The 27754-nt window shown below is 45.0% G+C and overlaps 1 protein-coding gene across 15 annotated transcripts in view; it reads left to right on the top strand.

Moving 5' to 3' along the window:
- The window catches only part of FOXP1 (forkhead box P1), a 630459-nt gene that overhangs the window by 136265 nt on the left and 466440 nt on the right, over window positions 1-27754 (top strand). The window contains exon 1 of one of the 15 annotated variants that reach the window (XM_063703909.1): window positions 9606-9720. The exons of the other annotated variants lie outside the window; for them this stretch is intronic. The gene's annotated coding sequence lies outside the window, so the exon portion shown is untranslated. Of the gene's footprint in view, window positions 1-9605; window positions 9721-27754 lie in introns of those variants that run through there. 15 annotated transcript variants of the gene reach the window in all.

The following is a 27754-nucleotide window of genomic DNA, read 5'->3' as shown; positions in this document are numbered from 1 at the left end:
TTCAGAGAGGTGTGTGTAAGGGGAAAGGAAGCAGTGGGAATCCTTCACCCTGGTCAGGGGATAAAGATCTCCTGATAGACTAGGAGGTGTCTGTCAGTCACTAAGATTGAAATCTTAGGAGGAGTCTATTTCTGTGCTGGGGTTCTGTCCCCAAGGCTGGCAACATTCACATTCCTCAGCAGGGAAGCGTTGTTTAGAGTCATCAACCCGTGAAGGGTTCCATGAGGCCTGGCACTATCTGATGTGTGGTGTGTATGAATGAAGCCTCTTTCCTCAAAGCTGAAATCAGTTTGAGAAAACTGGAAGAATGAGTCATTTGAGGTTCTTCTCTCTGAACGTGTCTACACTTGTCTCTGGCTGATTCTATACTTGCATAGTTGTAAGTATACTGTATAGATTCTATACTTGCAAATGTTGAAATTTCACTATGATCTTGAGTAGGATGAAAGAGAAAGACATGATATCCAAAACCCTCCCCCCTGCCCCATTCTGGTGAGTATGCAAGTTTAATAAAAATATATGAAAAAGGCCAGATTCTTTTAGAAGGGCTTTGCTTCTATCTGTTGCAACCTGTGTCTGAACAGGTAGGGCACGCTGGACGTGGATGAGCTTCCTTTAAAGAACCATGCTGCTAGCATGAACCTCATCCACACGCTCCCTTAGTGGGTCCTCTCAGTTTCTGTCTGGTAACTGGACATAGGCCTCGATGGTTTCATCCGTCCAGAAGGGTAAAGTACAATGGAATGGGAGCAGGTTGGCATGCAGACCTGTGGAACCAGGCCACTGACCTACTTCCTTCCAGCTGGAGTGATGCCCTTTCAGATCTGACTCCAGCCATGTGGCACCTGGTTGCCAATCACTGCCCAGATTGGCAGGTTCCTCCCTGACTCAGGCCATTCATCTAAGTGGATGTGACTGTTTGTAAGCTCGTTGGGGTGCCTCATGAACTAGCTTGAGAATGTGTAAGGCAGAGGGGCCTGGAAACATAGTGGCTAAATTTAAACAGTCATTCTTGCTGTATGTGTAGACATAGGTGTAGACAGAGGTATTCAGGCCACAACTACATGCTAACTTGTATGGTATTCTAAATAAGGTATTTGGATGATCACTGGCATTTATTTACTGAGGTTTCCTATGCAAAGCCCAGATTCCTGACTTCTTGTAACAAACCAAAAGATGTAGTAACAGCAGCCCCTCTCCCATGCTGGGGTCAAGTGCCCATTTAGATGGGGCTTGTCAAAGCTGTCTGTTAGGGATGCATTCCCACCCACTCCCTAGTGTTTGAGTCCCTGCCTGCTTCATCCATTGAATCCATTGAAGCAACTGCCTGGCCCCTATGGGCATTTGAGTTTGCAACCCTGATGGAAAGCGTGTCCTGAAATAGATGTACTGGTATACACAAGTGTGTAGACATAATCTGTATTGACACTTACTCCTGCTGAGGAATGTGCAGCCAGATTTCTGGAAAGTGCCAGTTTTTAAAATCCCTTCAATGATTTAAACCTGCTGGAAGCTGTGCATCCCATCTAAACAATGGGATCCATAGAGAAACATACTCATTGGAGAATTACGAGGCATATAATTTTGTCTTTAAATTCTTATGAGTGAATCGTAAGAACATGACTTCATAGGAACCTCTGAGACATTACAGTGTTTTAATAACACTTTGCTGCTACATGCAATGGTTCATTTTTACTTTTATTAATTTTTTTTTTTCAGTGTGTGGCAGCAGGTGCCCTGGGCACCTCAGCCCTATCTCTAGCTTCATCCTCCTCTGCCTCTGGGAAGCCGCCTGGCTCCCTCCCTCCTTAGGGCAGAGGCTCCAGGGGGCATGTCTTGTCTGCGAAGAGTTTACGAGGTTTCACCCACTCCTTCATTCTTGAACATGCTTTTTCTCTGCTCATTACCCTCCCTGTTTCCTCCTGGGCTGCCAACAACGCATTATATTACCTCCATCTGCAACCAGAGCTGCTAACACCACTGTGCCCGAGCCTGAATTTTCATAGTTATATTAAAAAAAATCAAGGGTGCCCACAAGTGACAGCAGCTTTTATGGAAGCCAGTCTTAGCAGGATGGCAGAGCACCCATTTCTCCATGAGGCCCAGGCTTCTCAGAGAAGGGCAAGAACTGTCTTCTGCTTTGGCCCTCATGATGACACACTGAATGCCTGAATTCATTCACTCACTCACTCACTCACTCACTCACTCACTCACTCACTCATTCACCTGTGAGTTGTTTTCAGTACATACTTGTATCTGTTAAAAGACACACATAGGCCGGGCACGGTGGCTCACACCTGTAATTCCTAGCACTTTGGGAGGCCAAGGTGGGCGGATCACCTGACGGCAGGAGTTTGAGACCAGACTGGCCAATATGGTGAAACCCCATCTCTACTAAAAATACAAAATTAGCTGGGGTTGGGTCACGTGCCTGTAATCCGCAGCTACTTGGGAGGCCGAGGCAGGAGAATCACTTGAACCCAGGAGGCGGGGGTTGCAGTGAGCTGAGATTGCGCCACTGCACTCCAGCCTGGGCAACAAGAGTGAAACTCCATCTCAAAAAAAAAAAAAAAAAAAGGTATAAATATCTATTGATAGATATTTATATCTATTATTAATATGCCAGGCATTGTTAATTTCAATACTGTGTAAAAACAGACTTGGGGCATACATAACACAGCAACAAATGGGAAATTTGAATTTTAGGGAATTCAACAAAGAAAGGCCCTTTATATAGGGCAAATTGACTTGGTTGAATGCCATGGAGTTCATACTACCTTAGAATCTTAGAACTTCTTGAGAAGCTCTGGATAGAGCTCATTTTTATTTTCCAGAACCTTTGGGAGGCAGTATATTCCATAGTTAAAATGTGGACTTCAGCATCAGCCCCATTCCGGTTCAGGCAAAACACTGCGTAGCTGCCATTTACATTGCCGGAGATGTGTGTGGCACTTGTTTCAGTTGTGCAGTACACCTCCTTCCCAGCTGTTCACAGCAGCCTTGATTTAGGCAAAACTGAGTTTGAATTCCTGCTTTTGCCACTTACGGTTTGTGAAGCAGCCTGTGTTTCTGTAGCCCTCCCACACTTGGCCTCCTCATTGGTAAAATGGGGGTTATGGCTCTTCCCTCACAGGTACCATGGAGAACACTAAGGACTAAAGGTATGTTGAAGCCATTTATGTCATGCCTGCCACGTGGTCTGCACTCCAGAAGTACTTGCTATTGCTATTATTGAAATGAAAGATCTCCCTTGCACATCTTCCCCTGCCCGGTCACATTGTGCACTTTGAAAAGGATATCCTTCACATTCATTTTCCAGAAAATTGAGGTCACTGACTTATTTCCTTCTTGAACCCTCTACCCTCCAGTCCCCATGGCCATCGCCGCTCCCCCCAATCCCTTGGGTTAAGTCACAGCAGAGGCATGTACAGAGCATCCCTCGCAAACATCAGTTGCCTTTCTGTCTGCAGCAGGCCTATTTGATTTTGGCTTCTTATCTGATGTAGGGAAGAAGCCGCACTCCTCTGAGCCTTGGGTAGGCCAGTTGTGGGCTGGCCCGTAATAATACAATTATGAAGGTTAACAGGAAAAAGTGGGGTCCAGGAGCAATTCCAGGCAGCTGGCAGGCCTGCTGAATTGGAAGCGCCCCACCAATGAAAACTGCAGCAAGAAGCAAATTAAACCTCCTATCTGCCATCTCACTCTCTTTTCTCCCCTTTCCTGTTTGGACTTGAAAGGCGATTGGAGCCAGGGCCCTGACAGTTGACGGAAGTGCTGCAAGGAGAGAGTATTTATTTACAGTGAGTCGTGGTGATGCTTGTTCAGGATGCGGTTTCTTGCAGGAAGTTCTGTCCCCACCCCCGGGTTTGATCATTTCTCCAAAAAAAAAAAAAAAAATCCTTGATTGTTTGAGGCCTCCTCTCTGACTTGGAGCAACATTGTAGAACCTGTCTGTACTTGGAGGGTTTGCTGAGTGCACCTTTGTAGGAGGGCCTGGAGTGGGACGAGAGGCAGCCAGTGGGCCTGGCTCCCTCCAGATGTGTTCAGGCGCAGCAAAAATCATTAGGCATTGAAAATAGGGAAGTAGGCCGAGTACACGTGTGGTAAGCTGTGGTTGGCGCAGGCCAGTCTGTTCGTTAACAGAAACCAGTGCCAATTGACGTTGATGTACTAGGCGTTTGAGAGAGAAATCACTTTGAGGCAAAGTCAGTAGCTACAGTACATAGGGAGTGAGTATTTAGGTAGAAACCAGTTGGGCTGGGGCTGGCTGGTGAAGCCCCTCTGAAGGAGGCTGAGTGCCAAGCTGCTGGTCCAAAATGTGGGGTGCTTTTTGCCTTTGGGAGTCTCGTAGAATATTGGGAGAGAAGGGTAAAAGGGGAAATAGTGTTCTGTTGAAGAGGTTATTTCGGTATATTCTTGGATCATCATAAGGCCACCTTACAATACTATAGAATTTTCTCATCAACTGAGGAATAGCCTCCATTCTTTATTTAAAAATATATACAAGTGAGAAAAAAATGACAAAAGGATACAAAATGAGACTCAGCTCCCTTCTTTAGTCTCAGAAATCCCCAGAGCAGGTCACTTGGCAGCTTGCTAGGGATGCAGGTTCTGGGGCCCTGTTGGAGGGAGAGTGGCAGAATCAGAAAATCTGGCATGGGGGCTGGCAGTCTGTGTTTTAACCAGCCCTATAGGCGATTCTGATGGTCATGACTGTTGAGAAGCATGGAGTAAAGGCAGTGGCTTTCCAACTCGAGTGTTCATCAGGGTCACCTGGAGGGCTTGTTAGACCGACAGACGTGAACCCAGGGTTACGGTTAGATAGGCAGAATACGTGCCCATGTCCTGTTCACAGTAGGGCGACTGTCATTAACAACAAAGTATTGTATATTTCAAAAGAGCTAGAAGAAAGGATTTTGAATGTTCTCATTACAAAGAAATGATGAACGTTTGAGGTGATGGATAAGCTAGTTACCCTGATTTTATCATGACACCAAATATACATGTATCAAAACATCACACTGTACCCCATGAATACATACAATTATTGTGTGTCAGTTAAAAACAAAATAAGGGCCGGGCGTGGTGGCTCACGCCTGTAATTCCAGCACTTTGGGAGGCCGAGGCGGGTGGATCACCTGAGGTGAGGAGTTCAAGACCAGTCTGGCCAATATGGTGAAACCCCATCTCTACCAGAAATACAAAAAAATTAGCCAGGTGTGGTGGTACATGCCTGTAATCCCAACTACTCAGGAGGCTGAGGAAGGAGAACCTCTTGAACCCGGGAGGCGGAGGTTGCAGTGAGCTGAGATCGCGCCACTGCACTCCAGCCCAGCCTGGGTGACAGAGTGAGACTACGTCTCAAAAAAATAAAAAAAAAATAAAAAAAGATTTAAATAAAAACTACAGGTGCTGGAGCCCCACCCTCAGAGATTCAGATTAAGTCCCAAGTGGGGCCTGACAATCTGCATGCTTTCATTTTTTTGAGCAGGCAACCCTGCCTGCAATCCCCTTCTCCCTGGTTTTCCTGATGCAGCAGGCCTGGGCTTTTGACAAATCCAGACGTGGGAGTGACTGTGATTGTTGTCAAAAAAACAAAAACAAAAGAAAAAACCAAGACCATGGAATGGGGGAAGCTTCTCTGTGGCATTATTACTGGGGCTGCGGCTAGTTTGGTGCAGGATGATACTGACGACAGAGAGGACCTCCGTGCCCATGTAGCTTTCTCCAGACATCCCAGCACCCAACTCACTGCGCGAGACTTGCATGAATAATTTCACTGAAATCAGTTGGACATTCTCAAGATTCAGAGGAAATCACCAGTGTCCTCCTGTGGGTGTCTCCTTGTGTGTTTTAGTTGATCTCTGAATGTGTTTTTTTTTTTTTTTTTTTTGGCTTTTTAAGGTCTTCAGCCATTTCTGACAGGTGCTGTAGTTGGCCTGTTGTAATATGCAAAACCTATACAAAGACGTGTCGTTAGTCCCTGTGTCAAGCAACTCAGTCTGATTGGCTAATGGTTAATGTAGAGAAGTATGCGTACAATGTCAGGGTGTTACAGTATGGAACTATGCAGAAGGAATGAACAACTGGGGCATCTGGGACATATATGGTCAAGCTTCACAAAAGTGGGGCACCAAGTCTGAACAGGGCTTTGAGGCATGAATATGAGTTCCCTAGATGGTTCAGCTCCTGAGATGTTTAGTGCTTGGGAATTCTCAAAGTTGTGTAGGCATGACTTCTGAATGGGAAGGTTCTGGTGAAGATATCGTTAAGAACGTAGTGGGTGAAGTCCTCTTCATGCAAATAACATCAGGCAGAACAGAGATTTATTATGTGCAAATGACAGTAACCTTTATAAAATCTAGAAAATAATTTTTCCCCAATTTCCCCTCGAATCCACACATTCTTCTGCAGTCTGAGTGGGGTTGATAGGCTGCCAAGATGTTGAAGGGGCTCAGTGGGAAGGGACTTGGCTAACAGTTCCCAGTGCCAGTGTTCTCTATAGCGTGTCTTGTTGAGCACTAGTGCCCTGGCTTGCTGCCCACAAGCCAGAATGAGTTTGAGAACTTGAGGGTTTACGAAGCAGAGGTAAGAACACCACCCTGGAGGTCTTTAGGACTGATTTAAAATTCCACCAGTGGTACTGACTTTGGACACATTCCTCAACCTCTCCAAATGGTTCCCTGTTAGTGACACTGGGGGCATCGTAGGATCATTCTCCTAGAGCATTTAGCACAGGGCCTGACATGTTAGTGACTACTCACTCCACTGCCTGCTCACAGGCATGGGTAAAAGGAAGAGCAAAACAAACAAAATGCCTGAACTGCTAGGCCAATCTGGAGCAGAGCTGCTAACCTCAGCACTGTTGACATTTGGGGCCAGAAAGTTCTTTGTTGTGGGGTCTGTGCTGTGCACGGTGGGATGTGTAGCAGCATCCTTGCCTCTGCCATTCATTCCTGCCCATGACAGTGGCAACCAAGACTGTCTCCAGACATTTCCACATGTATGTCCTGTAGGGGTTAAAGCTACCTTCTACTTCCATGAGAATGACTGATCCATAGTACAGTCCCACCTAGGGAGTTGTGCCATGATTTGCAAAGTTTTTTACCCTTACTAAAGGCACTGCTAAGCTAGGTCTCTAATCTAAAATATGGAACAAAATTTCACAAGAGGCAGCTGAAAAAAGTTTTATATTATACTGTTTGCAATAGGGAATGCAGTTACCTTTAAAAAAACCTGAAGTACTATCATAGCTGACAGAAAAAGAGAATTCCTAACATATACCTGGTGCATGCTTTCCATTTAATACCAGTTTCACTTTAAAATGTGAGGAACAGGGTAGGGTCTTTTGCCTGTTTAGTTTTCCAATTTTTTGTTCCTTATTCTTATTTTATTTTATTTTATTTTCGAGACAGGGTCTCACTGTGTCACCCAGGCTGAAATGTAGTGGCATGATTATAGCTCATTGCAGCCTCAACCGCTTGGGCTCAAGTGATCCTCCCACCTCAGCTTCCTGGGTAGCTGGGACCACAGGCACATGCCAGCATGCCTGGATAACTATTTTTTTTTTTTTTTTTTTGAGACAGAGTCTTGCTCTGTCACCCAGGCTGGAGTGCAGTGGCACGACCTTGGCTCACGGCAACCTCTGCCTTCCGGGTTCAAGTGATTCTTCTGCCTCAGCCGATTCTTCTGCCTCAGGCTCCCAAGTAGCTGGGACTACAGGCATGTGCCACCATGCCCAGCTAACTTTCTTGTATTTTTAGTAGAGACGGGGTTTCACCATATCAGCCAGGCTGGTCTTGAACTCCTGACCTCGTGATCTGCCCGCCTCAGCCTCCTAAAATGCTAGGATTACAGGTGTGAGCCACCGCGCCCGGCACGGTGTCTCACTTTGTTACCCAGGCTGGTCTCAAACACCTGGGCTCAAGCAATTCCCCTGCCTTGGCCTCTCAAAGTGCTGGGATTACAGGCATAAACCACTGCACCCAGCCTTGTCTGTTATTTTTAATTGTGGTAAAATACACATAACAGAATTTATCATCTTAAATGTTTTGAAGTGTAAGGTTCAGTTGTGTTAAGTATATTCACATTGTTGTGCAACCAGTCTCCAGAACTTTCTCATCTTGCACAACTGAAACTCCCTCCTCCCCTGGCAACCACCATTCTACTTTGTCTATGAATTTGACAACTCTACATACCTCATATAAATGGAATCATATAGTATTTGTCTTTTTGTGACTGGCTTATTTCACTTAGCATAATGTCCTCAAGGTACGTGCCTGTTACAGCAGGATTCAGAACCTCCTCCTTTTTTTTTTTTTTTTTTTTTTTTTTTCCTGAGACAGAGTCCCACTCTGTCGCCCAGGCTGGAGTGTGCAGTGGTGCAATCTTGGATCACTGAAACCCCCATCTCCTGGGTTCAGGCAATTCTCCTGCCTCAGCCTCCCAAGTAGCTGGGATTACAGGCGTGCGCCACCACACTCAGCTAATTTTTTTTTGTATTTTTACTAGGGATGGGGTTTTGCCTTGTTGGCCAGGCTGGTCTCAAACTCCTGACCTGAAATGACCTGCCCACCTCGGCCTCCCAAAGTTCTGGGATTACAGGCTTGAGCCGCTGTGCCTGGCCCCTTCTCCCTTTTAAAGGCTGAATAATATTCTGTTGAACGTGTGTACCTTTTGTTTATCCATCCTTTGCTGGACACTTGTGTTGCCACCACCGTTTAACTATTGTGAATAATAGTGCCATGGACATGGGTGTACAAGTATCTCTTAAGTTTCTTCTTTCAGTTCTCTAGGGAGTATTCCCAGTAGTGGAAATGCTGGATCATGTGGTAATTCTAGTTTTCCTTCTTCTAAGTTTTCTTACCTTTTCTTAGCTGAAAGAAATAGAATGAACTGCCCTTCAGACCCCTCCCCACCCTTTCTTGAAGGTTTTCATTACATCACTGCTACCTTTGATTCTTTCTCCCATTCCCACCCTGTGCACATGGACACACAGAAAGGTTTTCAGGAACCAGGAAAAGGCAATCGTTTGCATGCATGGTCCCAGGGTTCTGAGCAGCTCTCGTGCAGCCATAGTCACACCTTGACCACTTTGTCATCAGGACCTGTGCTGCTTGTAGCCTGAAGTCTGCCCGAGCTCTGCATCTGTGGAAACACAAGGCCTGGCACCCTCACTGCCTGTCTGCCACCTGCATAGGCAGTCCCATCCTTGTGCAATTTAATGAAACAGTGGAGAGGAAGATGAGTTGTGAGAGCAGCGAGCTGGTGTCTTCCTTCCTATAGAGCCTTGGAGAGCGGGTTGTAGCTCCAACCTTAAGGCTCTGTTCCTTGCCTCTGAAGAGCCCCTGTCCCTGCTACCGTCCACTCTGCCCTGTGGTCTCCACCAGTGGGGTTGGGGAGGGCTGGGTGGGACGCTCAGTCCTCCAGCCTGTGTAATTTACTTTATATTCCGGTTCTGCATTGACATTCTCAGTGTAAGAAAACAGGAGAGCAAAAAAGCAATATGTTGAAAAGCTTGTATCTATGGAGACTGCTTTTTTTTTTTTTTTCTCCAAATTAGACTGAAACCTCCCTAAATCTATATAATTCTGTTTGCAGAATGGGCCTACCAAGCCTTGTGATGAGGACTAGATCTTGGCCATCAACTGCTGGGGTGTATAAATGAGGTCCGAAAGACCCAAGGGAGAGGCAGTCTCAATGTTTGGAGACCAAAATTATGTGAGTGGAGGGGAGCCTGGAGAAGGTGGCCGTAAGTCGAAATCCCTACTGTGCTAGGATGCTAAATCCTTTTGTGAGCCAGAGGTTCCTCTGCTGATGGCCAGGAGGATGGAGAGTCAGCCGAGATAATGGAATGCACAGGGACTCATGCCACAGCAGGTTACTCTTAAAGGTGGATAAAGAAGTGGAAATAGGACCAGTCTTGCTGTTTTCACATTTTTGAAAGCAATCCAAAAACACCAGTACTTTCAGGCCGATGTAGCTCATATTAAACGAGGCTGCCAGAAAATGAAGAATAAGGGACAACATTCATTCATTCATTCATTCAGAAATAGATTTTAAGAGCCAAGAATTCAGTGCTGAGCAAAACCAGACACAGTGTTCTTAAAGAGTCTACATGTTATTCCATTCCTGTAATTCCTGTGCGTAACTGAACATGTTAGATGCCTACATTTTCCTGAAGGTAATAAATTGTTCAATTATTTTGTTTGCTTTTATCCCATTACTTTCATATAACTAGTAGAGATAGATTCCAGTGGTAGAATCACATAAATACATTTCTTCTGGAAATAAGTCGCTGTTATTGTTTTAATCCATGTTAATTTTCTACCCCTCCCATCAGCAGATCCGTGGGCTGTCTTTGACTCAATTTCGTGTACACAGCTTTTCTTCACCTCCTGGGACCAAGCTTTTCTTTTTGTCTGCAAGTGGAGGTGGGGCCCTGTCCTCTTGAGGCAGCTTGTTTTTCACCTGATCATTTTTTTGGTTTGGGTCTCTTACGCCCCAGCCAGAGGAGCAGGCTCTTAATTCCTGTCCAGCAGGGTTTCTTTTTATTCCCAAAGGCATTATGATGATCACAGACTCGGAAGTTCATGCTCCTCCACCCTTTGGGCTTGCGTTTTATGCTGGGTGGAGAGAGAGGATGGTGGAGCCATTGCTGAGTGTCTGTGATACCTTCTTCTTTGGGGAACACTCAGAGAGACCTGGGGTGTTCCTGTGGTGGGACCTCATTCTGCTCCCTCACTCTGCCCCAGTCCAGTGCATCTGCCATTCCTGGTGAGTCAGGAGAGCCCAGTGGAGAATGGCTGTTGGCTTCTTGTACCTCCAAACTCTGTATGTATTCATGATTTGTTTTCTGCTTTTTTTTTTTTTTTTTTTTTTGGAGACAGGGTCTCACTCTGTCACTCAGGCTGGAGTGCAGTGGTATGATCGTGGTTGACTGCAGCCTCAACTTCCCAGGTTCAAGCGATCCTCCTACCTTCATTTCTCAAGTAACTAGGACAACAGTTGTGCACCACCAAGCCTGGCCAATTTCTGTATTTTTCATAGAGACGGGTTTTCATCATGTTGCCCAGGTTGGTCTCGAACTCCTAGGCTCGAGCAATCCGCCTGCCGTCCAGAGTGCTTGGATTACAGGAATGAGCCATCATGCCCAGCTCTGTTTTCCTTTTTATACATTCTTAGAAGTGACATTGTTGGATCAAAGAGACTGAGAAACGTTAATGCCAGCTTTCTGTTTTTCAGAATGGTAATACCAAGTTTGTCCTCAATCAGCTTTGTATGTAATGGCCCATTTCCTTAAACTCCAAATAATGTAGGATATTATATGTGAAAATATTCCCTAATTTGATAGGTGAAAAAATGGAATTGTGTTGATCAGCGTTGCTTTGATCGGTAATGGGGCTTACATTTTGTTTCCTGTGTTTTAGATAGATGTCAAAGTTACGCCAAAATTACATTATTATAGCAGACATTTTGCAGTATTCCTGCCTACAGATCGCCACTTGCCTGGCTGGCTCCAAGTCAGAGTTGGTTTCCAGGTATTTTGGTGTATTCTCATCATCATTCTCGGAGGATGTGCTCCAGACTTGGTTTATGACTACAGTCGGTTCAGTGCTGTTGGCTTAGTGAATCCTTGAAATTTTTTGTTCTTTTCTTGTTAGTATTATAAGGGCCTATGTGAGTCAGTTCCTTAAGGGTTTTATGGAAATACATGGAATTGTAATAGGGACCATATTTTATGACTGTAAAACTAGGATTTCTGATTTTTATGAGAGTGAGTCATGTTTATAGGGACGATAGGATGGGGTATTTGAAATGTGGACTGCAGCGTTAAATCCAGAAGGTCTCATCACCACCAGGGCCAGCATTCCCCACACTCCTCAGACCACAAGTTCGGCAGCACAGTTGTTCCATGCAGTAACTATGCTATGGTGAAAATAAGTTGGAAAACACTGGCTTATACCAGGCTGCATCTTAGGATTTTCAGGTTTTAGTGTAGTAATGTGCTTTGTTGATCTCAGAGGGATTTTGAACATGTGTAAAGTTTTCCAAATGAAACTGCTTTGGAGATGGCAGGGGCTGTTGCGGGGAGACAATGCCTTTTGATGACCTGAAGAGCCCATACCAGGAACAGTTTGGGAAATATGTAATAGGAATAATTAGAAATTCCTACATGGTATATAAACCCACATTCCCTGAAAAATCAGAAATGGTTTTCAGTTGTGACATAACAGGGTATTAATATATGTAGACACGTTCTCCCCTCTTTCTTCCTTTCTTCTTTCTATCCTCCCTCCCTCCTTCCCTCCTTCCCTCCTTTTTTCCTCCCTCCCTCCCTCCGTCCCTTCTTCCCTCCCTCCGTCCCTTCTTCCCTCCCTCCCTCCCTCTCTTCCTTCCTTCCTTCCTTCCTCCCTTCTTCCTTCCTTCCCTTCTTCCTTCCATCCCTTTCTACCGTCCCCTTTCCCTCCTTCTCCTTCCTCTCCTCCTCATCCTCAACCTCCACCTTCCCTTTTGTCTTGAAGTCTCTTACTTTAAGCTCTTATGAGAAAAAGAATGACATAGCTGAAAACTCATGTGTTAATTATCAGTTTAAGAACTGACGACATGCCGTAAAGCTGAATAGAGTGGGCTGTGAAATGGCCATCTAATACCTGGCTATAGAAGATCAAAGGCGAGAGAGACGGAGGTGACGGGGGCCTGTTAGCCAAGCGCTTTAAACTGTTTGGCGGTCAGGACTCCTTGGTGAAGCTGAAAAATCTCTGAGTCTCTCTATTTATGTGTGTGCAGGCATGTGTGTATATAGTACAAATGTTCATCTTCTTACTACCCAGAATTAATAACTGTTGACATTTGGCCATATTCACCTCTACTCTATTACCTTTAATAAATACAACATCTGTGGTAAGAAGAACTCTACTCTACACCATTTAAGTCTAACTCCTCACCTCCCTCCATCTCCTTCCTTACACACACACACACACACACACACACACACCCCATCCCCTCATGAGGGTCACCGTGTCCACCTTCTGGTTTTACTATTTCATATACATGAGTGCCCAGGAAGGATATTTAGTGTTTTTGTGTGTACATTTCTTTAATTTGCACAAGTGTACATAATGTATATGTGCATAAAACTTTTAAAACATAAGGCCTCAGGTACTTCCTGGGCCCTGGAAGCCCATTTCTGGACTCCTGTATTGAGGGAAGTTGGGACCTGGGCTTGCAGCAAGAGGGACTTGGGAGGGACAGCAAGAGGTGCAGCCTGCAGGTGGACTCCCAGGACTGGAGTGGGAAGGAGGTGTCTTCTGAAGCTGTCATCCTGCCTGCGGGGGAACAAGTCTTCGGGGGGGCTCTAGGATCCAGTGCCTAACGTCATTATTTTCTGTATCTTTCACTTGGCATGTAACACATACTTCTTCAGAGCTCCTTATCTTTGGAGATGTATTTGTCCTGTTTCTTCAAGTTGGACTGTAAACTCCTTAAAAGTCAGGACTTTGAATCTTGATCTCTTCCCATCTCCTGTTGGGACCTTACCTAAGAAATATTTTGTAACTCTTTTTTTGTTTTTAAAAAGCATTTGTGTAGTAGACACATTCATTATGGTGCTTGGTCTTTAAATAATTTTTCGAAACTAAACTTGAGGCATATGAAGATAAACGATTGCAATTTAAGCCAGCCAGGAAGCTGTAACGTGGGCTTGGGTTTCCATTTGGCATGGATCTGTGGCTGATGCGATCTAAGCTTCCCTGTGCCATCAGGGGATGGCAGACAATGCAGGTAAGTGTAGACACGCCTTTGCTTCCCTGCTGACCAGGGCATTCACACTCATCCAGGTAACCAGTCAGGGAAGAGAAAACTCAAGTGGGGGCTTGGATGGGCTTGGAGCTGCTCTCCTGAGTAACAGAAAAACAGGCTAGCAGGGTTCCAGAATACATTGCAAGCTGGGGAGAACTTATCTCACCAGGGAGGAAAATACAGCCCCCGTGAACGTGTTTTATATTCTGTTTGTATAGCATGCACGTTTTTAATGTGGATTTTTATTTTAGTTTACAGACCCTTCCCCCTTGCACAATCTGAGATTATTCAAAGTCTCCCCTGCCTGCCCTCTCTCTGATGTGTGATGTCAGATACTGAATGTATTGGAAGCCTTTGCATGTTTTTATTTCTCATGGTTGAACCCGTAAAGTTGTTTCCCTGATCGATTGCATGTGCATTTCAGGAACACACATGAAACCCTTGCTCTGTTCTCATAGACATGTAGAGTGTTTATACATTTAGAGACAAAGGGACACAGCAAAAGTCTGGCACCTACGGTCTGATTTTAGAGTTTTAAAAACAATGCCTAAAGTGGTTGGGGGTAGTTCAGGCTGACTTGCTGTGTTTTCTTCAGGGTCCTTGTATGTCAATAGTTCATGACATGATTTTTACCATTTGATGGCTGAAGTCTTACATATACTAACATATATGAGTTACATATAAGAACATGTATAGAGTTACATGTAATAACTCTACCATCATCACTAATTTGCCCATCGCTGAGAAGGGGGTAAAAGGACAAAACGAGTTACTCAAGTCACTGTTTTTTTTTTAACACCAAAAGATCCAAGAAGACCAAGCAGGTACAAAATGATCAGGGTGTTCTAACCATTAGAATCATTCAAATTATTTTGTCTGTCTTAAAGCTCAGACTCTGGTATATCCTTGGAAACATTGCAAAGAATAGTTCCTCAGCCAAATCATGGGGCTTTTTTTTTTTAGTTGTTTTTTTTTTTTTTTAACATGTTCACATTTCCTGTCAGTGTTAAGTGTCGAACTGCTTTGAAGGCTTGACTTAGGAGCTCCACACTTAAGCCTGAAAATGAATGTAAATGCTGTAAATGCTGAGTTCTGCTTCTTTGGATGGGGGGGATAGGGTGCTTGGGGATGGGGTGAAGCGATCATGAGTAGCGCTGGTGATCTGATCCCAGGATTCTGGTGCTGCAGGCGCCCAGGGTGTTAGGCCCAAACCCTTTGAAGCTACAACTGAGACACTGGAGCCAGCCCAGGCCCTGCCCTATGTTAGGTGGGGCGTAGCCTAGGGGACCTGGTGGAATAGGAGCAGATTATTAGACTGGGAGGGACAGGAAAAGGAAGCGTCCAAAGGGAGAGAAGAATGAGGGTCATTGGGCCAGGGCCCGGGAGGGGTGCGTCAATTGTGCTTTGAATGTAGGGAGGGGTGCAAGGTCAGAAGCTGGTTCAGGGGTGGTGAGGCAGGGAAGGGGAAGGGGAAAATGCTCTGTGCAGGGCCGGGGAGGAGATGGAAAAATCAACTCGATAGGTGCAGGAAAGTAGCAAAAGGGAATATTCTGCGTCTGTGCTGGGCTGCCGTTCCCGGCCACGACAAGGTCAGCCGTGAGAGGTCTATGCACACCACAGTTGTCAGTGGTTGATCTCTGCATATCTCAATCCATCCTAGTTGGTTAGTGCTCTGTGGGAATGGAAGTTCTTGAGGACACTGATGTCAGCGTCTGCTTTCTCTAAAGAGTGCTCCTGGCACATTGTTTGGCCCTTAAGAAATTCTTGCCATAAATAGGTTTTCAAAGACTAGCAGCCTTAAGGGATCCTGCAGCTTGGTCATAGGTTCTCTCTGCTTCTCTGATGGTTCAGGTGCAACACAGAATGACACCCAGGGGCAACACGGCAACAGGAATTGCACATATGATGGTGTTTAAATTTAGTCTTTTTAAAAAATCACTCTATAGCTTTGGTTTTCCATAGACAGTACACAATGAAGTCAGAATAAATACTTGGAAAGAAAAATAAAGTCAGGAAAAAGCCAGGAGGCTTGGATTCTGAATTTGACCCAAGGTCATCGGGTGACTTGGAAAAGTTAGTCTCCATTCGTCTTTGGTGTGTTTTGTTGCCTGTGAAATGAGTTTGCAGGTAGGAGTTCTGAAGTTTCTATTAACTTTAGCAAATACCTTTGGAAATATGTTTAGTTGTAGTAAGTATTCAAACCAGGCAGTGGGGCTGTGTGGGACCAGATGGACCAGGGTTTGAATCTCTGCTTCGCCACTTACTGGGTTCGTGACCCTGGAAAATTACCAGATCTCTTGGACCCTCAGGTTTTCTATCTGTAAATTGGGCAAAAGTCATGGTAAGAATTGAGTGCCTGAAGCTCGTAGCTTAGCTAAGTGCCTAGCATGGTATGAGCACTGAGTCATCCATGCCAGCTCTTATTAGGAGTATTCACTGGAGTGAAAAGTTAAGTCACTGAGAAAACCACACAGGTACTTCCTGGGCAAGCATCTTCTCACACATTGCCACTTATTCTCGCACTCTGCCTGTGGAGAATAAGGCTTCCTCATCCATGAAGCCTTCCCTGATTTCCTGCCCACCAACCAGAGAACGGCCACTGAACTCTGCTCCCATTGGAGATTTGTGATACTCCTCAAGAGTGGATTCCTTTTGTCTGTGCTGTCTTTGCATGGCTCATTTGCAGATCGACCTGCCTCTCTGTATTGCCTGAGCTTCCTGCATGCAGGCAAGGGACATGTCCACCGGCTCATCTTCCACCACTCACCTCCCTGCATGGTTCTGTCCACCATGCACCTTCTAAATGCTTTGTTGCAGTGAAATCAAAGTGGTGGGGTAGAATGTCTAGGAAAGTGTTTCATATAAATTGGAGGGGCCCATTGGTACAGGTGCCATATTTCCCGGTGGTTGTGGCTACTGTGTTGCTCTAAAGTCAGTGACCTGTAAGGCCTTCCCCTGTGGCCAGTCTTGCCACAGAAACATGGGGCTGCCCCGCGCCGCCTCCCCTCCCCCAACAGCCCATGAGTTTGGGTGACAGACACCATAAGGCAGAGTTTAAGCCTCTTTTCCAACGTGGCAGAATGAGATGCTTTCTCTATTTTCCTAGAATCTGGGCAGGTAGTTTCCTCTTTTAGGGATAAGTCTGGGAGCTTGAAGTATAGAAGACCCTGAGATTGAAAATTTAAAATTCAATGTTGTTTTAAATCAAAGCAGGTTAAATAAGGAACCAAATATTTTCTAGAATAAATGGTAAAGAATGGACCCTACTGCAAGTGAAGTAACATGCGGATGACTCCTGTTTTTTTTTCTTTCTTTCTTTCCTCTTGAACTTGGGATCCCTGCATATCACAGACAAGCATCAAAACCCAAGATTCAAATCTGTTACTGAATCCATTCCAGAAAAGTGGGGAAAAGCTACCAATTTGTCATCTGTTATAAAATTTCGTAACCTTTCTTTTTCTGATATTTTGTACTATTATTCATTCGGCTTGCAATACTGCACCAGATTTGCGCCTGCTCATTTTACTGTGTGTGCATGGCTGTGGTCTTTATTTTATAAGTAAGGACCGTCGGATTGAGTTAGCAATGCCGAAATCGCTCACGCTGCAAAGTCCTCGAGTCAGGCTTTCCGTGGTATGGGCTGGCTATTTTGGGGTATGGTCAGGAGGGAGCCTGTAAAAAACCTGAATTGTCTCATTCCCAGGGTGGTCTTTCTCTGCTGAGGTTGTGGTCATTGTAGCAAGGCAATTTGAGAAAACCTCTTGTATCACTTCCTGTGTGAGCTTGGATGGAGGAAAAAGGAATCTTCATTTCCGAAAGTTGCCAGTTTTTCTAGCTTCCCAGTAGAGCAGAAGTAGCTTGGAAAGATTTTGAATTTTGTTTTTCACTGGATATGCAAATATGTTTGAGGAATGCTGGTAATGGGCTTGTCTTGAGGTTTTAGAGTGAGGAATAAACCACACATCATTTTTGACTGTATTTAATAAAGTGAATGAAAAAAGCCACCAACCAGGTGAGTGAGATCGGGCACCGTGGGGTGATTTAGCTCTCTTTCAGTGACGGTGATTCTTGAAGACGAGTTCCTCGGAAAGTCTTATTTTGAGGGTTTCACCAAATTTTAGCTCAATATTTAGTTAACACAGACGAATCATTATGGAACATGTTAATTCTGTTTTTCCATTTTTATACAATCAGTCTAACATTTCCTTTTCAAATACAATACTCTTTCAGGTTTTGCTCCTAAGCTTTTTCTAACTTTCTATTTCTATTTCAATATTTTCTGCCACCCAGACATCAACAGATGGACAGGGACGTTTCAGTACCCCCCCTCCCGCCCCCCCCCACCCCCAAGTTCTCACGAGCAGCACACACAAGTGCTGAGTTCCGCCTCGCTGCCTGCTTCTTGGCACAGGCCTTTGATTCCTGAAATGCTCAGAGCAAACCAAGAAAAAAAAAGTGTTTCTCAGGTGAGCCTGTCCAAGAAGTTTTTTTCCTTAAAGAATAATTTCTTTTCCTGCTGCTCTTCCTCCCCACACTTCACCAAAAAGGGTGAAGACAGACAGAACCCAGACCCTCCCGTAGTTTTCCTTCATGTCCCCTTGGGAATGATGTCACCTTGGTCTGGTTGCCCCCACCCATGGGCGAGGTTGTGGGTGATAACTCCATGGGCCACGCAGAGCACGAGGGCAGCCTGCATGAAGCCGGAACTCCCATCCACCTTCTCGTCCCCAGCCTGTGCCTTGGTTCTGATGCCTTCTCCTCGTGCTTGCCGGCTGTAATAACGGAAATAGCAAAAAATGTCAGCCGACTACTGCCTGCATGTCGGCACTAGTCCAGGGAGTTTCAAAGGGATGTTTTATTGATTCTGTAATTGCACAGTAGAATGGACGAGCTGAACGGGACCTCAGGGCCAGGAAAGCCCCGGCTTCAGCAGTGCCTCCTGGCCGAGCCAGGGTGTGGGGAGAGCTCACTGAGCAGTTGCAGCCCAAGGTGAAGTGTGTGCTTAACCCCTTCTCTCCAATGTTCCCCTTCAAGTTTTCTTTTGTGTGTACGTGTGTCCAGGCCACATCTCATTGTAGAAATCACAAATGTTTAATTTCCTTTGAATCTCATGACCTGCCTAACTATTATTGTTTTATGACTCTGCTTCTTGAAGGGCTCTTTTCAAACCTTGGGCATGAAAGACATTTCATAGGGGGGCCTCTTTAGAACAATGGACTCTCAATAGGGACTTCTCATGACATTAAAAACCAGAAGGCAGGCCTCTGAACAAGACTTGTTAAGATACAGTAGCCCATTCTCTGCTAATAAGCTGATTGCTTTCCAAACCCGAAGGGGTGGACCAAGCTGTTTTGCCAAAACAATTGAAAATTAGCTCTGTCAACTTTTACTGCTGCCATATTTTGCACTGGCATGCATATCTGTACTGTTCCCATTAATTTGGTTAGAGGAGGAAACATTTGGAACAAGGGTGTTTTTAAAACCAAAAAGGGATTGCAGAGGACTTGACAGAGTGTCCCACTTGGAGGTTAGGCGGGCAGGAGACACAGTTTCCAGAATTGCTTCATAATATCTTCCTGATCTTCATGGTCCTGTTGGGCAGAATGATGTTCAGTCTTTTCTTCCTGAATGCCTTGTTCTGAGGGTATGAGGGCTTTGAATGTAGATGGGACAGTCTCACCCTCCTACAGGAGGTAAAGGGCTCTTCCCTTATCACATAGTATTTATCAACTTGATTAAAAGCTATGATAGCAGTGCCTGAAGATGGGACTTGTTTCTGACTTAATTTACCCTCCTCTCTCCCAGTTCCACTCTTTACCTCAGTATAGAGGACTCTGAGATAGCCCTGTTTTGAGCTGATCTTTTTCTTGGAATTCATTTTCAGGTTCCTGGAAGATATTTTCACAAAGAATCCCCCCTGACCTTCATTCAGATCTCCACATAGGCATTTCTGAGATGGGATTTGTCATGTTTTCTTTGGTGCCTGCTCATCTTCCTGGGTTGCCTGCATTTGCTGATTTCATCCTCATCTGTCCAGTCATTCATGCCTGAAAGCCAGGCATCCTCTTTATTGTTTTTGACCCCTCACCCCTCATGTTCCCTTAGTTCCTGAATTCTGTGACTTCTGTCCATCGCTTGTATCATTCTCCTTGCCGAGCATCTCCTCTCATTCTGGTCCTTGGTATGTTTTGTCCATACAATTGTGATAGCCTGAGGCTGACAACTCTGCCTTTATATGTCCCTCCTGGAAGAACCCAAATCATATCACGTGTGTTTGTTCAGAACCTTCAGTAGCTCCTTTTTTTCACAAGAGAGCCCAGGCTCCATAGCCCTGCATCCGGGGCCTTCTGTGATCTCCTTGCAAACTCCATCTGCGGCATGGTTTCCAGTTCTCGCTAGCTTTACGCTTTACATGCCCTTCACTGCAGCCAGACCCTCTCCCTAGGATACCTCTAATATCACTGACACTCTCCTGCGCATGTGTCACTGCTCCTTTTGCTCTGTGTGAAATGCTTTGTCTCCCTTCTCCGTTTTGTATCCATTTATTCATTCATGTATTCTGCAGCCATGGATTGAGTACTATATTTGTGCCAGACCCTGGGCTACATATTAGATATATGGTGGTGACCCAAACAGCTGCGATTCCTGCCTTTATGATCTGTTAAGGGAAGAGTCAAATAATAAATAAACGAAGAGACATAAAAGCATAAATTGGGGTGATTATATGAAAAAAAATGCATCTGATTTTTTTTTTTTTTTTTTTTTTGAGATGGAGTCTTGCTCTGTCACCCAGGCCAGAGTGCAGTGGTGCGATCTTGGCTCACTGCAGCCTCTGCCTCCCAGGTTCAAACGATTCTCCTGCCTTAGCCTCCTGAGTAGTTGGGATTACAGGCACGTACCACCATGCCCAGCTAATTTTTGTATTTTTAGTAGAGATGGGGTTTCACCATGTTGGTCAGGCTGGTCTCGAACTCCTGACCTTGTGATCAGCCTGTCTTGGCCTTCCAAAGTGCTGGGATTACAGGCGTGAGCCACCGCGCCTGGCTGCATCTGATGTTTTAAGAGACAGTGCAAGAAGGGGAACTATTTTAGAAGGACTTCCCAAGAAGGTAATTTTTAAGTGAAGTGTTGGAGGATGAGAGGAAGAACACCATGCATAGAATTGAGAAAGAGCCTTTTAGGCAGAGGAGACCTTGAGGTGGGATGAGCGTGTGTTGAAGGGATGGAAAAACTCTAGCACTTTCCCTGTTAAGTTTCCATTTTTCCTTCATATAGCCACAGTAACCCTCCCGTTATCAGAAACCATATTTAGTTGGCTCAGCTGGGTTCATCTCTACTTATCCTGTGCATTCATTCCACTTGGGTCCTCTCGTAGAAGACTTCTCCTCTTTGCCTAATACTAAATTTTTTGAATAGTCTCCCCTGAATTCTTTGAGGACAGTGACTATATACCATACGTTTCCATGGTCCTTCCTGACATCTTCGCAAGGAGAGACTCCCATCTAACAAGAGTTTACATATTGTTTGGTGATTTACTGGGGCTGCATATATATTTAGGAAAATAGCTTACCATTAGCCAGGAGTTGAGCTTATAGTGTTAATTCCCTCCCCTGACTCCTTTGCCTGATTCTTTCAATGTTCATAGGATCTTTTCAATCCTCAGACCTACCTGCATTTCCAGAGAGTGCCCTGTTTTCTAGCTCTTAGGTCAAGAGGTATCACCATCAAGTTAATATCCTCTTTCAACATCTCATAGGATCAGAGCTGGCATGATGAGAGTCTCATGCATTGAGCTGATGCTAGGGTATTTTCAGTCCTGGGCAGAGACCTGGATGAGCCAGCATGTTAGTCAAACCCAGCTGGCCTGCAGATTATGGTGTTAAACAGGCCACACTATTGATTGATGTGGTTCAGCTATACGTGGGTGAGTGTACATGGTTGAGATCCTGGAAATTTGCAAGAGTTTGAATAAGCTCAATTTAATGGCCCTTCATGTTGGATGAATGTCATGGTAGAGAAAGAAATGAGGGCAAATGTTGAGATATTCATAGATACTCATAAATCTCATGTCTTTTTCAGTTCTTTTTTTTTTAAGTGGTTTGATTGCCTTGACCAAATGAAATCTTACTCAGAGCCCCCCCACCTTTAAAATAAACAACAGTTGAGTTATTATGGTTGAGTAAGGGCATGAGCTCAAAGCTTCTCCTTGTTTTTTTCCTTCAGCAGATACTTATTAAGCACTTATTTTGCCAGGGACTCTGCCAGGAGCTGAGGAGACGGTTGGTTATACACCAGGAAGTTGAGGGACTTCCAGCTCTGAGAAGTTGGTTTCCCCTCCCCACCCTCCACACTGCAGTGGCCCCTTGGAATGGATTTGGAAACCATAGTCTGTATTAAGAACAGTAAAATGGCTGGGTGTGGTGGCCCACGCCTGTAATTCCAGCACTTTGGGAGGCCAAGGCGGGTAGATCACTTCAGGTCAGGAGTTCGAGACCAGCTGGGCCAACATAGTAAAATCCTGTCTCTACTAAAAATACAACAACAACAAATAATTAGCCGGGCGTGGTGGCACATGCCTGTAATCCCAGCTACTCAGGAGGCTGAGACAGGAGAATTGCTTGAACCTGGGAGGTGAATGCTACAGTGAGGCGAGATTGTGCCACTGCACTCCAGCCTGGGCAACACAGTGAGACCCTGTCTCATACAAAACAAAACAAAACAAAACAAAACGAAACAAAAAAAAACAGGAAAATGAAGACACCTTGTAGATTATTATCTGACACTTGCAAGTTAGTAGATTTCCAGTATATGAATACAAATTCAAGATAGTGCTTTTTTTCTTTTTCTGAGTAAACACTGAGAGTATGGCAACTGCCATACACATTTCCCTCTTCCTAGAAAAAGCTTTCCCTGTTCTTGATCACTCCTTACCTCTTACAGTTGGCTTGTGACTTCCTCCCACCCCAGGCTGGACGTTGTTTCATGAAAGTGTTTGGCTTCTCCGATGGGAACGTTGGATTCCTGAAGGCCAGGGCTGTGTCCTCCACTTTTGCTGACAGAAGCCAGCCCAGCATAGGCAGCAGTTGCTGGATGAATTCTGAGGACCACTTCTTCAGCTCGGCAGTGACACCAACCTTGTTTTGGTGGTTTTCCTATGATGGCTTGGAAATTAGTGGCAAAATTGGAGTGCGGATTTTTGTGGGTTTTTAAAAACCTTCTGACAGTTTTGGGTTTGATTAATACACCTCTGGAAGTTAGCTGCATTTTATGATTCTTAGGCATGGTGGTCCCGAGTGTTCTTACAGAACCACCTAATTTCCATGGTGTGGTGTGGTGGAAATATCACAAATTTAGAGTCAGGAGAACCAGACATGGAATCCTCTTTACCTGGCTGTGGGCACTGGGCAAAGCACTTGTTTCCTCATTGGTAACATTGCAAGGTTATGGTGGGGATTACAAATGAGATGGGGAAGGCGCCCTACCCAGTGCCTGCAACATCGCCAGAGCTTGCAAAAGGTGGACATTATCCTAATTATGACTTGAAAGCCCAAATTGGGATTTATGATCTTCCCTGTTTGACTGCAGAGGAGGTGATGCCTCTGTTTGCCTGGTCGCCAAAATCATTGTCCCTTCTTTCTTGCTGCTGATGAGAGACTATGGTTAAAGGAGCATCCTTCAGCGCAGTTCTTTGTTACTTATTGAAAAAGGTGGTATTCTGGCAGAAATGTTAGCATTAGAAATGTTTCTAAGCCAGGCCTGACAGCTTGGGCCTATAATCCAGCGACTTGGGAGGCTGAGGCGGGAAGACCACTTGAAGCCCAGAATTCCAGATAAACCTGGGCAGCATAAGGAGACCTTGTCTCTAAAAAATAAATATGTACATAAAATAAGTAAGAAATAAAAATAGAAATATATTTCTGCTGGTGTATCTTTATGGACTTGCGGGTATATTTAGGGCCATTCATGAAATCATGTGACCTAAGACAAGCTGATTAAATACAACTGAAGATGTCTCAGGCTCAGCTAGATCACACATAGAATGGGCGGGGCGGCGGGGGAGCATAATAGCACTTCCCTGCCAGGGTTGCTGCAGGGCTCAGTGAGGTGGGAGATACAGTGTGCCTGGGATGCAGATAACATGACTGAGAAATCCACACAGGCCAGCCTGGGAGGCCCCTGTGTTGGCCCCATGGCCAGCTACCTCTCTAATTCTGGTTCTATGGCCTATGATTCTTTGTCAGGTCTGCTTTGTACCCCTGGTAGAACCATGTCTGAGCATGCCAGCCAGCAGGAGGATGCTCTTTGTGTGAGGAGAAGCTGGTCTAATCCCGGATATCCTATAAAGTTGAGCAGTTTGCGAGGGGAGACAGAGGACACGCCTTTAGGACTAATGTGTTTTTCCTTGGCAGAGGTCCAAGGTGAACCTCTGTCTTTGCCAAAGGAACACCGCTTCAGGGCCTGTGACTAGGGTGTTCTGAGTGGCTGGGTTGGTCTTGGGAGTGAGAGCCTGGAGCCTCCTCACTTGGGATGCACGCTTGGTCTTGCTCTGCGATGCGCTTGGCAAGTTGCCACAATTCTTATGTCTCTCTCTGCTTCCTCATCTGTGAAATGGGCTTAATAGCACCTAGGGAAGGAAGAACTTGTAGGTGCTGTGTGGATTCATAAATTCACCCTCGGTGAGAGCTTTGAAGATGTGAAATTGTCTGTGGGGACTTGGAGGTGTTCTAAACCTGTTGAACCAGAGACATTGGCATCTTACTGGGTTGCCTGTAGCAGCTGGAGAGTTGGAGGCCTCAGATATTGGGCTGGGTATTGGGCTTCAGGCAGCTCTTTCCTGGCTCCTGAATGAGTTTTAGTTTTCTCCAAGGAAATCTTGACTTGTCTTAGCTTACACATGGGGGTTTGTATTGGAGTTTTGGTTTGTGTTTTCTCCATATGAAAGAAGGGGTGTGTGAGTGTGTGTGTGTGTGTGTATGCGCTTGTGTGTGTGTGTACCCAGAATTGGTAGGTAACTCTTACTGAGAAGAAAGAATTTCAAGGCTTACACAGCCGAGAGAGGGCATTCACCCTTTTTTTCTTCCATTGGTTAAGTTTGTCCCCTAGATCCTTCTCTGAAGTGTGGGAGCTGTACAGCACTATCAGTGAGTTCCTTCTCTGTTTAATTGGAAGGACTTGTTGCAGCTTGGGCAATTATTCTTTTTGGCTTTCTTTTCGATTATTTTCCCACACTTCAGATTCATTTGAAACAGGTTTTCAGCCTTGTTCAGGTGGAAACCTGTTTTCAGTTGTGGGCTCTGCTGACCTCACTGGAAGGGTGAGAAGAGAGGTGAGGACGTGGGGGAGGGACCCCATGCCCTCACTGCTCAAAGTGTGGTCCTCAAACGAGCAGCCGCGGCATCACCTGAGTTCTTATTAGAAGTGCAGGGTCTCCGGCCCCACCCCAGACCGACTGAATCAGTCTTTTGCCAAGATGGCCAGGTGATTCACGTGCATTTAGGTTTAAGGAGCACTAGAAGATTTTGGATTGTATGTAGTTTTTCTAATAGGAGTGAAAAGGGGGAGGGTTGTTGGTTGAGAAGTTCGTGTTTATGCTGATGCTGTTGCATGCTTCTCTCTTCTGAAGTGCTTGCATTATCACTCCCCTTGACTTCTAACTTCCTTACGTGTTGTCCTTGACTTGTGTTAGAAAGCTGTGAAGTGTGACTGAAACTAGCGGGTGAGTTAATGTTTCCTGTTCCACATCACACCATTAAGATGTCACAGTGCTTGAAAGTAAAAGATGTTCAGCATCCCAATTGCGGGGTGACTGCAGACCGTCTTAAAAAGTTGGGCTGGGTTGTTTGAAAATTTCAAAAGGAAGCATCTCCTAAAATGATAAAATAGGAAACCAAGGCCACGTCAAGAGGGGATCAAATTATGACTTGCCTTCTGAGCTTTTCACATGGAGGTGCTCCATCAGCAGTTCAGAGGCAGCTGGGAGGCTAATCATAGGAGGGCCAACACCGGTCTGTTTTTGTTTAAGAGAATTATGGTAGGTGGTGATGGTTTTAAGAGTAAGTCTGCCATTCTGAGAGAAGGTTTGGGCAGTGGCTTGGTGACATCATCCCACTTGGATGAAAGAAGAGTCAAGCCAGCCTTTCTTTGGTCAGGAGGTCCTGAGACCAGCGGCCCCTCTGTTTCTAGTGTGAACCATTCATTACGCAGGTGTCTCTGTCCTGAGTCGGCTGGGTTCTGACGTTTGCATATTGTGGTTATCCTAAAATAGGATGCCCTGCCATTTATTGTCCTGCGCTGGGGAGATGGCCCTCACACAATTTATGCTTCTTTGAAAAAAATGTCAAATTATATAAATTCAAGATTATTTAGGAAACACAAGCGATTTTGGTGTTCTTATTGAATAAAAAGATAACTAGATTGTTCTAGCACAGAAAAAATATTGAAACCATGTGCAACTTTATTCTTTTTTTCTGAAATTACGAACAGGGCATACATTTACCTGAGGGTAGAGGATGACATCGCCTAGCTAAATTCACCTTTAATGTGTTTAATTTTTTTTATCCTGATGTCAGAATCAAGGAAAATGATATTTATTCACTTTCCCCTGTAGTTTCTTTCTTGCTTTGCGCATTCTTACTTGGTTTTTCCCAAAGAATTTGTCGCTCAGGTCTCTGCTTCAGGAAACACCTAACTTTGGGAATGATGGTGACAGATTTTGCTTTGCTGTGTCTGTCCCTTGCAGTCCAGTAGCATCCTTGGGGACATGGGCATTTCTAGTCTCATCTCAACGCTATCCTAGGGTGAGGCTTTGTGGCGTTCTAACATTATAGAGCTTGAGAGGAATGTAAAAAAACTTGTAGTCTGTGATTTCATTCACTGGGCATAGGGCTTACCAGACATGGGTTAAGACAGGAGGTAGAACTCACATGGTAGCCTGGGCAACATAGCAAGACTCTGTCTCTACCAAAAAATTAAAAAATTAGCCGGGCATGGTGGCAGGTACATGTAGTCCTAGGTACTAAGGAGGCTTAGGTGAGAGAATTGCTTGAGCCCAGGAGTTCAAGGCTACAGTGAGCCATGATTGCTTCATTGCATTCTGGCCTGGGTGACAGAGTGAGACCCTGTCTCAAAAAAAAAAAGAAAAAAAAAAAGGATAGAAATTCAGATGCTTAAGGTCAGGCAGGAAAAGCGACTTTATTCATAATCCTTTTGCTTGCTTTGCTGATCCACTTGGGCAGGGTCTGGTTGTTTTACATACATATATGTAGAATGTGTGACTATGTATGTGTATATGTTTATAGGTGCGTGTATCTGTATGTGTTTATGTGTATGCATAGAATTTTTTTCACCATTTTAAGGAGTCCCATGATAGGAACATTTGGGATGCACAGACTTCATCTTCTACACAGCTGAGGACACTGATGCTCAGAGAGGTGAAGTGGCCCCTGTAGCATCCTGATGGAATTAGAAATCGTGCCACCTTCCCGCTACTTGCTCTAATATTAGTCTCATCACCTTCCATGTCACTCTTTGTGTGGCTAGACCATTGCTTGTCAAACTCCACACCCTCATTTTTGCCTTCTCTTTATACATTTGTAGTATAATATACCTAATATTTTTCCTGTAAATTGCTTTTTAAGTTTTCATTATTAGTTATTTTAACATGAAACTTCAGAATTTGGCTGTAAATGGAAAACTAATATGATGGTGGGCCAGAAAAGAAAGAACACTATAAAAATAAATACCTGGTTGGGCGCAGTGGCTCCCAACACTTTGGGAGGCCCAGGTGGGCAGATCTCAGGAGTTCGAGACCAGCCTGGCCAACATGGTGAAACCCCGTCTCTACTAAAATTACAAAAATTAGCTGGGGGTGTGGTGGCGGGCGCCTGTAATCCCAGCTACTCAGGAGGCTTAGGCACGAGAATCACTTGAATCTGGGAGGCGGAGGTTGCAGCGA

The sequence above is a fragment of the Gorilla gorilla genome, chromosome 2 (genome assembly GCF_029281585.2).
Source record: "Gorilla gorilla gorilla isolate KB3781 chromosome 2, NHGRI_mGorGor1-v2.1_pri, whole genome shotgun sequence".
Classification (NCBI taxonomy): domain Eukaryota; kingdom Metazoa; phylum Chordata; class Mammalia; order Primates; family Hominidae; genus Gorilla; species Gorilla gorilla.
This window is presented reverse-complemented; position numbering and strand designations above follow the sequence as displayed.